Below are 15767 nucleotides of genomic sequence, written 5' to 3'. Positions count from 1 at the left end.
TTTCCTTCCGTCCGCCATTTTTTAATTGGTTTGACGGCAGGGATGATGTTCGTTTGGTCCTTCCGCAGTCATGCTCTGTTTTTCGATGATTCTGCGGTGGTCGTGGGAGCTGATGAGTTCCGTAGGGATTGCGGGGTTATCCTAATCGTGTAGCCGGACCCTCCGCAGGTCGTGTGGCGGTTGGCCCTCTTTGCACGGTGTATGCATCCACGGCGGAGGGAATTTATGTGGTACCGTTTGCTTGCGGCAGTCTTTCATGTGATCCGTCCGCCGCGGTCGGTATGTGATGTGATCCATCTGCTGCGGTCGGTGTTTGCTGTCATGAATATCCTAATTGCTACCGCGGATTATCCGCGGAGATGTTGGGAGTATTTTTCCCGCGACCATGGCGGACGGAACACATTTCCGTCTGCCATCCTAATCGACCCCTAAATGACAAAAAAGATAAAGCTGTTTATTATTTTGAACAAAATTATAGGGAAGGAAGGACGGGAGGAGAAGGGAAAGGAAGGGGGGAACAAGGAAGAAATAATGATAACAATTGAATATCGCATAGTGTTATTCAGTACTTAATAAAACATAAAAAATATAAAATATACAAGTACTATATGAAAAAAAATGAAAATACGTTTAGTCAAGAAGAGCAGAAGTACAAAATACAATTCATGCTGATGTAAAATTTTCGGAACATGCAGAGAAAAGCTGATTTCTAGATCTAAGAAATCAGTTAAGAGATACCAAAATAAATGTCTGTTAACTTATGGTCTACACATTAAAGCAAAAGCAACATCTAGATGGTGATAATGACAAACATTATACCACCATTCATTAAATGAAAGATTAGTAGCACATTTCCAATTAACAGTAATTTTCTGAAAACCTAATGCCAACATAAGGTCAAACAATTCTGTCTTATGAGAACGTAACAGGAGAACATCAGATAAGCTACCCAAAAATACAGAGGACGGGGATATAGGACAATGCAGATTAAAAGGTAATGTAAGTTGGGACCAAAGTTTCTTCTAAAAAGCCACAGTGGGAGGGCATAAAAAAATAAAGTCCATGAGGTCACCTTGAGAATAATGGCCACAAGACCAACAGGCTTTACAGGGGGTGTGTGACAATGTAGCTATAGATACTTGATTGAAATATCATCTATGATATAGGAAAAACAAAAGCAACTGTAAAAAATGAATCAGGAGGAACAGGAGCGGGAGCTTGAAATAGAAGGGAATACAAGATATCTACAACAATATTTAAAAGATTAGAACATTCATGTAAAAAGGAGCGAGGACATTTGAAGAGTGCTTGGATTTGAGAGTGTTTGGATTTGAGCAAAAGAATAAGTCTTAGACCCAAATTTTTCCATGCGATCGTCAGGATTCCAATAAATAGGTCTGTGTTTAAAGTGATCAAATGATTGTACAAAAAAGAAGACACCTAGAAAGATTCTTGAGTTAGATTCCTAGGAAGATACGGTTGTAAAAGAAAATATGTATTAATAGATAGAGGGGAGGATGAAAAGATGTTTCTCGAGGAAAAAGAAAGGACTTCCTGAAACAAAACCGGTCGAGCAAGGAATGTTTAATATTTAACCATAAAGACGTAAAAGAGGACGTTTCTGGAAGAAGCCATTTAGAGGTTGACGTAAGCAGAAAGCTTTGTGGTAAGTACAAACATCAGGAAAATTAACACTTCCATCAGATTTAGATTTCTTAAAACGAGATAAAGATAATCTAGCCTTTTTATTATTCCAGAAGAATCTAGAAAGAAGAGAATCAATATGTTTAAAATACTTTAGCGAAATATGGACCAGAGCCGTAGACACTGTACATAGAAGAATAGGTGAAACGATAATTTTGATGGAATCAAGCCAACCCCACCAATATAGAAATAACGGGTTCCAAAAAGAAAGAAGTTAATTAGATCTGTCAAGACATTATTTCATGTTAAGATTAACAGAGGCTTGAATGGGGTTTGTAAATCATATACCTAAATACTTAATCTTAGAAGTATTCCAGTGAAAACCAGTGGAGTCATAGGAATGTTTTAAACAGAATTTAGTAAAGGGCATTACACCTTTTTGTCTGAATTAATGTTATAACCTGAGACTAAAGAACACTCAGAAATTTCATGGAGTAAAGCAAGAAGTGTGACATCCTAGTAAATAATGTCACCCACATAAGCAGAGAGTTTCAAATGAATATTTCCATATTGAAAACCAAATACAAGACCATTACCACAAATATGAGTTAAAAAAGGTTCCAAGATAAGGGTAAATAAGAGGGGAGATAGGAGGCAGCCTTGAGGCACACCTCTCGTGAGTGGAACATTTTGGGATTTGTGGTCATTAACCAATACAGATCATTTTGCGGCTGTATACAGTAGAGAAATGAGTGAGGAACCCTTGCGAGTGCATGCCAAGTCAAACACTTAAGAAAAAAGACTAATCTACTCTATCAAATGCTTTCTCTGCATCAATAGCAACAGACTCTTAAGAATAGGAAAGGGAGGAGGCTTTATTTAAAATATTAAAAAATAGTCTAGAATTATCAGACGTGAACTGGACCTTAATGCATCCAGATTGTTCAGTTCCAATCAATTTGGGAAGAAATTATTCAAGCAGTAGGGCAAGTAATTTAGCAAAGGTTTTACAATTAACATTTAATTGGTATATAGGACGATCATTTTTACATTGAGATTGATCACGATCATCTTTAGGTACGAGACATATGATAGCTCCTTAAAAAGTACCCCCAAACCAATGACCTTTTAAAAATTATTCTCTCTCTCTCTGATTCAATACCCTACCTCTGGTCACTTAGCACTGCCAGTAAGCCACCAGAGGTTTATGTTTATAACTAAATCTACCCTTGTGAATTGGGCCATATCATTCATTTAGCAATGTTGGACAGTACTACCATATGAGTTTAGCATGTAGGATTTGGGTCTTATTATAACATTGGACTGTTGGGTGATCCATGAAGGCAATGGACCATGCAAAGGGCAAATAATGATGGGTATTGTCCTACGCCATATTTCCATTGTTTTTTCCTCATGTTTCTCCCTGGTTAGTTTAAAGTATTCTACTCTTCGTGAGTGTAATGTTCTGCCTATGGGTATACCTGTAGTTAAAGTCCCTCACTGTTGTTGTAGGCCCTTTCTTTCAAGACAGAGAATTAATAACTGTTACAGCCCACAGCAGTAAGGTCTGATGTTCTCATTGAAACTTTGAGCCATGTGGGAGGGTAGAACACTATGCATTCCTCATTCACAAACAGCAAGGGGGGCAAACAATGAAACTTATCAGTGGCTCATTCTTCTTTTAGTTGTCTTTTTACCAGTGTCAGTCCCTGGGAGTCATATGGCTCAACAAATCAAATGCAATTTACAAAAGATGTGGCTTAATTTTGTGCAGTTCTCACTGCCAAATCAGAGGATGTTTCTGTTCCCTTATTGAAGCCAGGCAATGTGTACCATGATGAACTGACGATGACAGGAAGCTCTCAGTCCCTCTTTATGAGTGTCCCTTGCTGGATGTGCTAATTATTACATCTCTTAGATTTCAATACTACAGAGATCAGAATATAAAATGAGCTCACATTACAAGTTTGGGCCTTTAAAACAGGGCATAACATTTAGAATGTGGTGCTTTGTGTACCAATGTCCGCATGTGCTGGTATTTATTAGACATTTTCCTGTGATAAAATGTTCAAAGTTTCACCTGTTGTAATTTCCTTGGAGAAAATTGTGGAGGATGGAGTAGCCACGACAAAACTCATAATTCTGATGATCCTTACACACACACACATGAGTTTGCAGATGGATAAGAAAATAACAGGTCTCCCATAACGAGTGCCTTAGAGACATTAGTTATTCAGAAGACATGATATTCTTATGTATAAGTAAACAGCAGACTACTGCTGAGGAGTGTTACCTCTCAGCACTCCTGGACACATGCTGGGTTGAGAAGAAATCATGTTATACTTTCTTACGCTTGGAATCACTGGTTTAATATTTCTTTATCTGCCATGTGCTGGCTAACTAGATTAATAAATTAAGTTTTACCACATCCTGAATGGTGCCAGGGAAAGTGCACAGGGACAAAAGCCATCTCCAACTGTACGTAACCTCTTCCACACTCATCATGTGAAGTGGGATGAAGTATAAATGGCATTCACTCAGCATAAAGACAATGTCCCTAATTACAATATATCTAAAGCCGATATGGGGGTATGACAAAGTTGATTTATGTTCAGGAGCTGACTTTTACCAACAATTCTAATCAAATTTTGATTAGACCAACGTGATTCATGTAGCGTGTGGTCAATTAACGATTGTGGTCAATGCCAGACTGACAGCAGTGATTAGAGCAGGCCTTAATTTCGGAAGGAGCAAGTGTGTGGTTATTACAGAGGCAAGCTAGCAAGTAAGCAATGGATGGTTTACAAATGAATGAGGGCATTTACGGGCAGAGGAGGGAGTTGAGGAGATGGGACTTTCAATAGTCAGGTTAGGTGATCTTTGTGACTTGATAAGCAGTAGAGTGTTGTATATTCTTACTTGGTTCAATATGGCTACCTGGTGTCTGTAGTCCTTTCTTAGTGTTTCTAGCCTCTAACCTAGTAGCACTGTATCTGGTGTGTGGGATTCCAGCCTTGACAGTTGGTCTGGTCAGCTGTGAGGTTTTACTGCTCTGCTGTCTTATCTTATCTAACTTAATAAATATATCTTAATTACCTGAAGACGTGTCGTGCTGCCTACCTAATCTACTTACAACATTTTGACGTCGAGGAGGAGCTTTGGACACGAATTTCCGGTGCTGTTCACCTGTAAAAAAAAATTCTTCAGGGAGAGGACAATACAAGTCCAAGGACCGTCGGAACCAGCAGGGGATAAATTAAGGTCCCAGAATTGTTACCGGGAGAGGACGAAGAATGTCCCAGGACCGGAAGGGGACAAAGATCCCAAAATCAAACCGGGAGAGGACAAAGTACATCTCAGGACCGGAAGGGGACAAAGGATCCAGATTTAGAACCGGGAGAGGACAAAGGATGTCCCAGGACCGGAGGAGGACAAAAGTCCCACAATCAGTACCGGGAGTGAACAAAGAGAGTCCCAGGACCGGCAGAGTTCACAACCAAGGTTCGTGAAGGACAAAAGTTCCAGTACCACGACAGAAAGTTGTGACTAGGTGGTTCTTTGAACCGGGATAAATGTTCCACGATTTGAACCGGGCTGTATAGCCCACAGTACTGTGACTGGTTGTCCACAAGAGAAATGAAATTTAAAGGAAATTCAGAGGCCCGAACAACAACCGGAGGCTCACAACCTGGGGAAAAGATCCAGAATCTAGACACGTGGTCCAGAACTAGTTTTTGGACTGTAAGAAAACTGGCTCCAAATGTATCTTTGGGAACAATCTTCCCGAACTGTTCTGTCTTCAAAATTAGCAAGAATCCGCGAGGGACGGTTACTGATTGTAGAAAGTGAACTCTCTATTTCCGTTTTTGATGGCCACAAAGATGGATTGTAGAGAGTGGACTGGCTCTTCATTTTTTGTCAATCGAAGGGGAGAAGGTGGTCATCATGATCTTCATCATTCTCATCTTGATCCTGATTTTCTTCCTTCATGTTCTGGAAGTGCATGAGGTCCCTGACCTCCTAAGTGTTACATGTTTCCTTCTTCGTGTTTCTCCATGCTTTAACTCTTACTATGTGTTTGAGTCTTTCATTTGTGTTTTGTTTGTAAGGGGAGAAGATGTGTTGTATATTCTTACTTAGTTCAATATGGCTACTTGGGGAGGAGGAGCTACGACGGCAAACAAGATGGCTGCTTAGGCTCCAGGCTCCGCCGACCTCCGTATTCCGCCACAAGATCCTGTACAATATCCTGATTTTACGCCCAGCCCCTGCGTGGATGAAGTGTTCCTCATTCCGATGGTGCAATCCCAAAAATGTTATCGGTTGATTTCACGAACTTACACCGAGTTGAAGATCGTGGCCTGCTCCAGCGGTGAAGCCGGGGCCTCGAGTATCTGCAAGGCCAGGCTGCAGTGCAACAACATCGGCTGAGAGACCCGGGCAGGGTCCGGTTAATCGTAGTGGAGGCTTCGTCTGCGCCCAAATTTGGTGGCGATTGTTTCTTTGCCCAGCATTGAGAGAGTGGTGACCTTGCTCTTACTGGCTGTGTGTGGGGGTCCCGTCCCGCGGACCCGGTATAGATTCCCGCCGGGGTTCGGCGGGTCGGGACCCCGGCCTGCGGTGTTAAGCCAGGTAAACGCGGCTGTAGATAGCAACGGGTCACCGTCCACGCCTGCCCTTTCGTGATCCTGTTTGTTCCCCCCGAAGGTGCCAGATTCACCCGGGGAGCTGATTGTGATTGGTATCGGGCGTGAGACCTTGGATCGAACGGCGTCTGAGCTATCGCTGAGTTCAATATTGGCAGAACTTTGGGCGTTTCACTCACAAGTGGATGTTTTATTGACTAAAATGGATGCAAGCCAAACTGGGATTCTGCTCGAGGTACCGGACCCTGCCCCACTGTTGAAACAGCAGTCTACAGCCATTCAAGCCGTGGCCATTTTGACTCTGTGCGAGGACCCCGTGTGGGAACCAACGGATGGTGCCCTGGAAGATGGCGTCCCCGAGGTCGTGAGTGTACCCCTGTACCTTCCATCACCGTTGTCTTTGGAGGTATCGAATGGCATTCCCCACCCGGAGACTTGTGTTCTAGACTCTTCTCTCATCTTGTGGTTGTCTCTTCCCTTTTTGGAGATTTTACGATCCCGGGACAAGAAACATTGGGATTGTCCAGCTAGGAGAGGGAGACTTTCTGCGCTTGAAGTTCTCGTGGACTTACTAGCTACAGGTGGTACCGGATTGACTTTCGATGACTTCCCTCTCCTCTATGACTTGTTTGTGTACTTATGGGTCTCGCTGGGGAGGGTTCGTGTGCTGGTGCGAAAGGGTCAAGGTTAAGATCAATTAATATCGGGATACTTTGGAATTGCTATTATAGATGCTCGAACTGCAACTGTTTGATTCAAGAGGCTGGGCGGTATATCACGGTACCCCCTACTGTCTTTTGAAAGAGTATCTTAATATTTATCTTTTTGTGACAGGGGGTGTCTGTTTTTGGCGGGGGGCTAAGGGGCTGGAAACAAATACGAATATGCCCTCCTCCATTCTTCTTCTTCTTTTTCCTTCCTTTAGGGTTTAGGTTACTTGGGACAACAGGCACGCTGCTAGTGGGGTTAGGCTATAGCCATCGGCAGGGGTACAGGGTGGGGAGATTGGAGGGTTTTTTTTTATTTTGCCTTTTTTATTTTCTATGGCCTTTTCCTCCCTTCCCTTTATTCCTTTAGGATCAGTATGGTTTGTGCTTTATTTTGATTTCATTGTGATCTGAAATTTAGTGCCCATGCTTCTTACGTTAGTCGGACTTCCAGGCGGGCAGGCCCTGAGAACTGGCGTTCACGAAAATGTATATTGTATTGATGTTTACTCTGATCCATAAGCATTGACGTCAGCGTCCCATAAATGGCTGTTTCTAGATGCATATCCTGTTTTCTTGGCCTGTCCCCCGTATTCTTTTGTTAGATTGTATGGCACCTGATCCGTTCATTTAAATAATATAAAATAAAACCTTTATTATATCCTGTGATTTATTTATACGTTCTAATACAAGTTCCATCCTGAATCGCTGCCGGACCTCAGGGTTGTCGGCTGAGGAGCTGTGTTATACCATGATATACTGGGTACTGCTTATGTTTAGCAGCCGGCCCCTGTGGTTGTAGGCCCATACTTGTATTTTATGACTGCTGCAATAAAGGTTTTTCAAAAACAAAAACAAAAAATAAAAAAATATGTCTACTTGGTGTCTGTAGTCCTTTCTTAGTGTTTCTATCTTCTAACCTAGTAGCGTTCTATCTGGTGTGTGGGATTCCAGCCTTGGCAGTTGGTCTGGTCAGCTGTGAGGTTTTACTGCTCTGCTGTCTTATCTTGTCTAACTTAATAAATATATCTTAATTACCTGAAGGCGTGTCGTGCTTCCTAACTAATCTACTTACAACATAGAGACTGCTAAGAAGATGAAAAAAACTGTGATGGCAGATTTGGAGATCTAGACATGTGCCCACTGAAACAGACTCAAGGCCAATGTTGAGTCAACTTATTGGCAGCTTAGATGTACAGGTTGTCCACTGTGTCTCAAACAGGAATGAAAATGTTATGGAAAATGTGTTTTCAGTATCCCTTCTACCTAGGTGTTTCAAGATAGGCAATGATACTTGGTATTTGGATGATAAGCAAATCCTGTGAGATTTCATTTCATAGGATTGCATGGTTTTAACGAATCTTTACTGATTATTTTAGAAAAGGAAATCCTAACAACCAAGGCTGGTGTTTTTCCTTTTCAATGCAAACATTTGGCTGAATTGAGGTAACAATCTTTTGTGTTTGGAAGAACAGTTTCAAGGAACTTACTTTTCTGTGTCTCGATAGGGCAACATGTAGTTTCCAGAATATGCCTGTGTATCCCCAGTTTGTGATGGACTATTGGAATTTTCCTTGATGTTAAAAACGTAGGTGTAATTTAGAGTTTGGCAGATGGGTTACTCCATCAAGATCCTGCCAGATATACCACCCACCTTAATACAAGTGCATCACATCCTATGGCACTTGTAATCATTGTGCCATTTGCCATAAGGAAGCCAGGAAATCCGTCATGTTTGTGAAGGATTAACCCATCTATCAAACTCAAAATCAGGTTTCGAAGTTCCTGTGATCTCTCAGAATGGAGGTTACTAGCAATGATCTCCAGCACTTCAAGACAGCAGAAAAGAAAAAATTTCTCTCTTAATTATCAAAGTATCTGTTGTTTCTCTAAAGTAATTTCCTCTATTTACAGTGCTTTGAAATGCTACAATGTATTGCTGTAGCTCAGAAACTTTAACTCAATTTTCACCAAGGTGAGAGGCCTTATAATTAATTCAACAAATCTACATTTGTATCACTTCGTCTCAATTCAGTGACATTAAGTTTGCCTAGTTCCATCTGCATCAAGTGATTGCTCAAAATCTCTTCAAAAGAAAGAAAATAAATAACCCCCAAACGAAAACTATAGTCTGCATCCAGTTTCAGCCTTTGGCAGTGCCGTCTTTCTCTCAGAGCTACTGCTTCTGCTCATGGCTACATCGCAGGTAGTACTCATTAAGCCACAGTAAGGCCAGCCAGTCTGTTTCAGACATTTCTTGTGAACTGCTTGATGAAGCAGAGAACCATAGCTTTACCAGGTCATCTCCTTACCTGCATATAAATTGGGTTTAATTATGTCCAGGTGTGAGGCTGAAAGAAATACGCTGGATCAAGGTTGTATGAAGAAGGTGAGTTTATTTCAGAAGAGCAGCTCTGGGGAAAGCAGTCAAATGTGAGCCAATCGCCTATCGCCTAACCATCCTAACGAACCAGATCCAACTGACGGAGTGAGCTTGACAAAGTGTGCAAGCCAGGAACTTGGGGGCATATTACCAAGCAATAGCGGTAATTATCGCTATTGCTTGGTTAGAGACAGAAATGTATCGCCGACCTGCGGCGATTTTTATCGCAGATAAACCTTGGTATTACCAAGGTTTATCGCAAATGCGATAAAAATCGGCCGCAATGCATGAATATCGCTGAAAAGTCAGCGATATTCATGCATTACCGAGCTAATGCTCTTAGCCATGTTATCCACCTCCCATAGAAAACATGGCTAAGAACTGCTCAGGGCAGGTGTTCGCTTTTGGAGATATTCGCGCTTAGCGCGAATATCTCCAAAAGTTGGTAATAGGAGATAGCGATGTTAGCGACTGTTTCCAGTCGCTAACATCTTGGCATGCCCACTTTGCATGTCATTAGTGATACATTTCTCTGACATGCAAAGTGGGGCCCAAGATGGTCGCTATCTCCTACTAGCTGTCGCTAACTGGTGTTAGCGACAGCTAGGTAATAGGGAGATAATTTTATCTCCGCTTTCTTGGCTTTTAAAGCCAAAAAAGCAGAGATAAACCCCCTTGATAATATGCCCCAAGGTTGCCTGAGCAGCTTGAGGCAAAAAGGATTAGCCCGGCTTCCTCTCACCATAACATGTGACCTTTAGTGTTGATTACTCAGAGAATTATTTGAAATTTGGTGATGAATGGCGCATATCCGTCAAGCTCTAATTAAAGCCATGAATTACTTAAGCATTATTGTCATTTCCCATACCATAGCTTTAACATGAGTTACAACCCCTATAATACTGTCTGCTCCTCTTTTCACCCCTTTTTTTCAATTGGTATTTTCTTAATGATTTTTTCTATTTCTATTTCTACCTTTCACAGAGCCTTGGATTAATTTTATGTCTACTGTTTTGCACTTTGCTAGTGTTTTACTTGCATCACTTGGGACTTCTTGTATGTCTAAACCTTGAGACCTCACTTGAAATTACTGACAATTGCTTTGGGCCCAATTTATATCTTAGAGGAACAGTGTATCTATGCCACCAATATATTGGTTCTTTAACCCAATTTAGATGCAGGCAGAACTTAGGTTAAATCAGGGCAGAGACTTCCATCTCAACCACGATTAACCCCCACCAACTCCCGCAGAGTAAAGGCTGTCAAAGGAAGACCTCTGATTCCGCCACCTAATTTAGAGGGGTAAAATTAGAGGTCAGTTTTCATTGCCCGTTACCCACCGCTAGGAAAACCCTGGTAGTAAAGGGCAGTGTAAACTGCTAAATGTTGCCCTCACTATGGGTGACAGTGGTTCCTGCCAGTGTGTTGTAAATAACCACCAGCCTCATCAGGTGGCATCTCAAAATCGGCAACTTTATCATTTTAAAGGCACTAACCTGACAACCTGATTGAGGCGTTTTCAGCTTTAAAGGCATAGAAAAGCCACAAACCACAGACCTGTTAATGAAAAATTATTACGAACGTTTGAGCTTATAGAGGAGCATTGATCTAATACTCTTTTTATAAAACTGCATTCAGATTAAGATAATTTTGCAAAATAAGATACAAAACAGAAGAAAAGACGAGAGACAAGGAAACTATTGTGGGAGGCAGTGACTGCACAGGTAAAAACTATAAAAGAATGGAGTTTGATGCATCAAAAATACCATTGATGACAATGCAGGGCTCAGTTATAATTACATTACGTACCGTGCGGTTGTGAATAGGTGAATATTGTAATGTTTCCTTAAAGTAGACACCAGACTGTGTACGATGACATTTTGTTCAAATTACCTTGCTGTAGATTCTTCTCAGTTTTGCCTGCCAGGAACAAATCGGATTGCATGTTTTGACCAGAGGCTGCATTTAGATTTGTAGCAAAGAGCCTTAAAATGTAAATACTCAGATTTTTGTCCCATGAATTATTTAGCGTCGCAAAGCACTTTGAGGCTATTCTATTCATGGGAGGGTAGTGAGCATGACGAAATTCATAGGTAGAAGTCGCCAAATATTTCTGTAATCATTATTTTCCGGATATAATATAAATTGGATTTTACATCAATGTACCCATCTAAGTGTTATAGGTACACTGTAAGTATGGGGGCATGTGTTAAAATGTAAAGACACCTGCATTCTCAGTGGTGCCATGGAGCAACCCTGCGAGTCCCTGCTCGCTGTCTGGGATAATCAATCAATCAATCAAGGCATTTGTATAGCGCGATACTCACCCGGAGGCAGGGTCGGATTGGGATCACAATTTGGCCCGGGCACTGACGAAAAAAGTGGCCCACGTTCAAGGGGCGTGGCATACATTTAAGGGGCGTGGCCTACAGTTAAGGGGCGTGGCCCACATTCAAGGGGCGTGCCCTTTCATGAAACACTATTTGGTTACTCGTTGAGGTCTAATTCATAGAGAAATATTTAGTAAATTAAGCCTTTTAAAGCTTACAGAGCAAGTAACATTGGTAAAGACTAGGAGAACTGCATACTTACATGCAGTCTTAATGCCCTGCACAAGGTCGTTATATACTCTTTCCCAACCAGCTAATCATCACATAAATCAGAAATCTAGTACAAAGTCAAGGAGAAAGGGTAAGACTGGAATCTCTGGGAACAGAACATGTAATAACAAAAGTAAGAATTCACAAATGAGGAAAAGGCAGTCGGGGGTGTAAAGAATGCTGAAAAAATGTATCTGTACAATCTAGTCATAAATTTATTTCACAGCCAGCAAGTGATGTCTATATACAAAAAACACTGTTTTATTCACATCTGTTGCTGCCTTCAAGTCTGGGCCATGAGGAGACTGAGGATTACTTAATTAACCATGAAAGTGATATTAAATCTGCAAAAGGGAATTCTAACCTGAACATGCTAGAAAAGTTAATTCTTCTGTACAGAGAAAGAAGTGCCAAGTTTGCAAATGTTGCTTAGACCTCGAACAAGGCCTAGCATAGAATGAGGCTAAACAGCTCTCTTTTGAGAAATCACATTACACAAAGTCTTAGACATGTCCTGAAATCAACACACAAACATGTTGCCACATTCTGGCCTAGGACCTAATATAGAGTGCAGTCAGTCCTACACACTACAAACAAAAACTAACCAAAATGTACTAATTAATATTTTTGGCATATAGAGAAATATGCCCCTCTTCTGCATTTTGGATGAGGCCTTTAAAATAAAGTTACATTATTAACTGGCACACAAATGAATCAGTAAATTGTGCAAAGAAATGGTAAACAAAATGGTTCCTACCGGTTCCTTCTTGCCTCAGAGGAAAGGATCGGCTAGCAACACATTGCATTTCTGGGTGCTGGATGTGGCAAGTCCAGTAAACCTTTGAGGAAGACCTACTGTACTGAGTCTAGTGCAGTATTTTCTGGATTCGGTGGGATGGCAATTGAGGCACACTCGATGTAGCTTTGCGTACTGCTTTACTCAGCCTACTTTGGTCAGCCCTGTGGAGGGTGGGATGCCAAGGGGATTAGATGGCCCCTCTTGAGTTAGAGCTTGGCAGTCTGGTGCATCTGGTTACAAGAGTAACCAAATAGAAAAGGCTGGGTGAACACTCTGTAGTTCTGTATGGGAGTGTCAGGACTAGGGTGACCAACTGGCATGGGGGCAAATTCAGGATGGGGAGTGTAAAAATTCAGGACAAAGGGTTAAAATTCAGAACAAACCTTCTGGACAAAAGGTACGTTTTACAGACCCATCAGAGGAGTTTGCGCATTATTATGTAAGTAAGTAAATAGACAAAAATTTAAGCACTAGTCAAAATAAGTTTATATCAGGTTGAACCAATCGTGTACTTCACGGTTTTTCAGTATGCACGCAGCGTTGATCAACTGTGCAGGTCTTTTTGTGATATTTCATATGATAATAATCTATATATCTGGTTACAGCACTGGGTTGTCAATTCTGATATTTTGTTTACAATTCATGGTTCTGAGCAGGCATGTTTGGTGAGAGAAATGGTCGGGAAGATCTGCTTGGATAGTCATTGTGAGATGTAAAGTGGCAAACATAAGATGCCACTAATCCAGATCCAAACATATTCAACCATTTGCAAACCTATCCATCATGTATTCTTCCATCCATCATTTCACTCATCCATCCCTCCATCCACCCTTTTACTCATCCACCCATTATCCAACCATTCATTCACTCTTCCACCCATCCATCCATTCACTCATCCATCCATTTACTCTTTCACCCATCCAGCCACCCTTTCACTTACTCACCCATCCACCCAGTCACTCATCCTTCCACACATTCACCCTTTCAGTCATCCACACATCCATCCTCATTTTTTTCTCCATCCACCCTTTCACCCAATCCATTTCTTCACTCATCCATCTAGCCATTTGCCCTCTCACCCATCCTTTCACTTTCTTATCCATCCACCCAGTCACTCATCCTTCCACCTATTCACCGTTTCAGCCATCCATTCTCCCTTTCTCTCTCCATCGACCCTTTCACTTAGCCATCCATCCTTCCTTCCATCCACCCAACTATCCATCTACTCATCCACTCATGCATCCATCCATTGACCCTAGCACTCATCCATCCTTTCAATCATCCATCTATCTTTTCTCTCATCCATCCTTTCACTCCTTCACTCATCTATCCAATCTTTTGCCCATGTACCCTCCCTTTCACTCACTCATCCATCCTTACGGCCACCCTTTCACACATCTGTTCATCCATTCACACTTTCACTTATCAATTAATCAATCCATCCATCATTTCACTCATCCATCCACCCATTCTCTCTCATCATCCATCCATTCACCCTTTCATCCATCCATTCACCCTTTCACTGATACATCCAGCCATCCCATCACTTACTCTCTCACCCACCTTTTCACAATAATTGTGAGCTGAGCCTTTGTATGCAGAGTTGCAGACAGAAGAGACTCATCAGGACTCACCCCTTGCTGCAGTTCCTAAAGCAAAGGGAGTCGTTCAAGATGCCCCTGCACATAGTCAATCTGAAATCTTGGAAGTAATGCAGGATGCACAGTGCCAGGCCCTGAGGGGTCTGTGACATGGTGTTGTTTCCAGGGCTTTAAGTGGGATGACAAAACTGGGGGTCTCTCCAAAGGGGGTGTTCAATGTAATTATGGGCGTAGCTTAAAACACCTAAGCTACAAATCTGTGCTTAGCATAGTGTGCCGCCCGACTGGCATTTTGCTGCTTCTGTCATTGCGTTCAGATATATAATACAGCAAGTAATGTTACACCTACAACAAGCCAGAACTATAGGTTTTGTCAATGGTTGTTAGTTGCATAAAATAGAAAAGCTGCAACCATAACTTCCTTGAATGTAAAATTGAAAATGCATCAGTTCTAAAATGATGACACCGAGAAAGAACTATAACCCTTTTTTTTAAACTTCTTGCACGGGGGGTGCGGGGGGGGGCTAAGGTGAAGATTGTGCGCTTTCAAAACATCACCTGGCCCCCACAGCCAGACCCATTCTTCCTCACCCACTGTGCCCTGAATGTGAGGGGCTGTGGGCGAGGTGTTAAGACTATCACTGTTTCCCTGACGGCCTGGGCCCCAGGGGGGCCATGGTGAAAATGGCTCAAAAGGCCTGAGAAACACCTGGCCCCCAGGGAGGCCGATTCTTGTGAACAATCACCCCCTCCCCAGCCACCCTCAGCGTGATTGCTTTACAGGGCAGGGGGTGCAGTAGAGGCCACAGCTGATAATCGCTGTATGGCCGCACAGTGAAGCGCTTTCATTTCTGTCTCTGTCTCCGTGCCCTCTGTGGGCCATTTTATTTCTCCCATTTCCCAGTCGACAGAGAGCAGACAGCAGAGAGCACTCTCTGTGGACTGGGAAAGGGGAGAAAAAAACGGCCCACAGAGGGCACTGAAACAGCGGCCCTTCGGCCGATTCCCGAATGCCCGCAGTGCCAATCCGCCCCTGCCCAGAGGGTCTCAAGGCGCTGGGGGGGGTCCGCTACTGCTCGAACAGCCAGGTCTTGAGTTGCTTCCTGAAGGAGAGGTGGTCTTGGGTCAGGCGGAGGTGGATGGGGAGAGAGTTCCAAGTCTTGGCTGCCAGGTAGGAGAAGGCTCTTCCTCCCTTGGTGGCTCTTCTGATGCATGGAACGGCGGCGAGGGCGTGGCTGGTCGATTGTAGTTGGTGGGTGGGAGTGTAGAAGGTCAGGCGGTTGTTGAGGTACCTTGTGTGCGTGGGTGAGGAGTCGGAACGTGATTTTCTTGCTGACGGGTAGCCAGTGCAGGTCTCTCAGGTGTCCGGAGATGTGGCTGTGTCGGG

This window comes from Lissotriton vulgaris, chromosome 2_1 (genome assembly GCF_964263255.1).
Source record: "Lissotriton vulgaris chromosome 2_1, aLisVul1.2, whole genome shotgun sequence".
NCBI lineage: Eukaryota > Metazoa > Chordata > Amphibia > Caudata > Salamandridae > Lissotriton > Lissotriton vulgaris.
Note: the sequence above shows the minus strand (reverse complement) of the source record.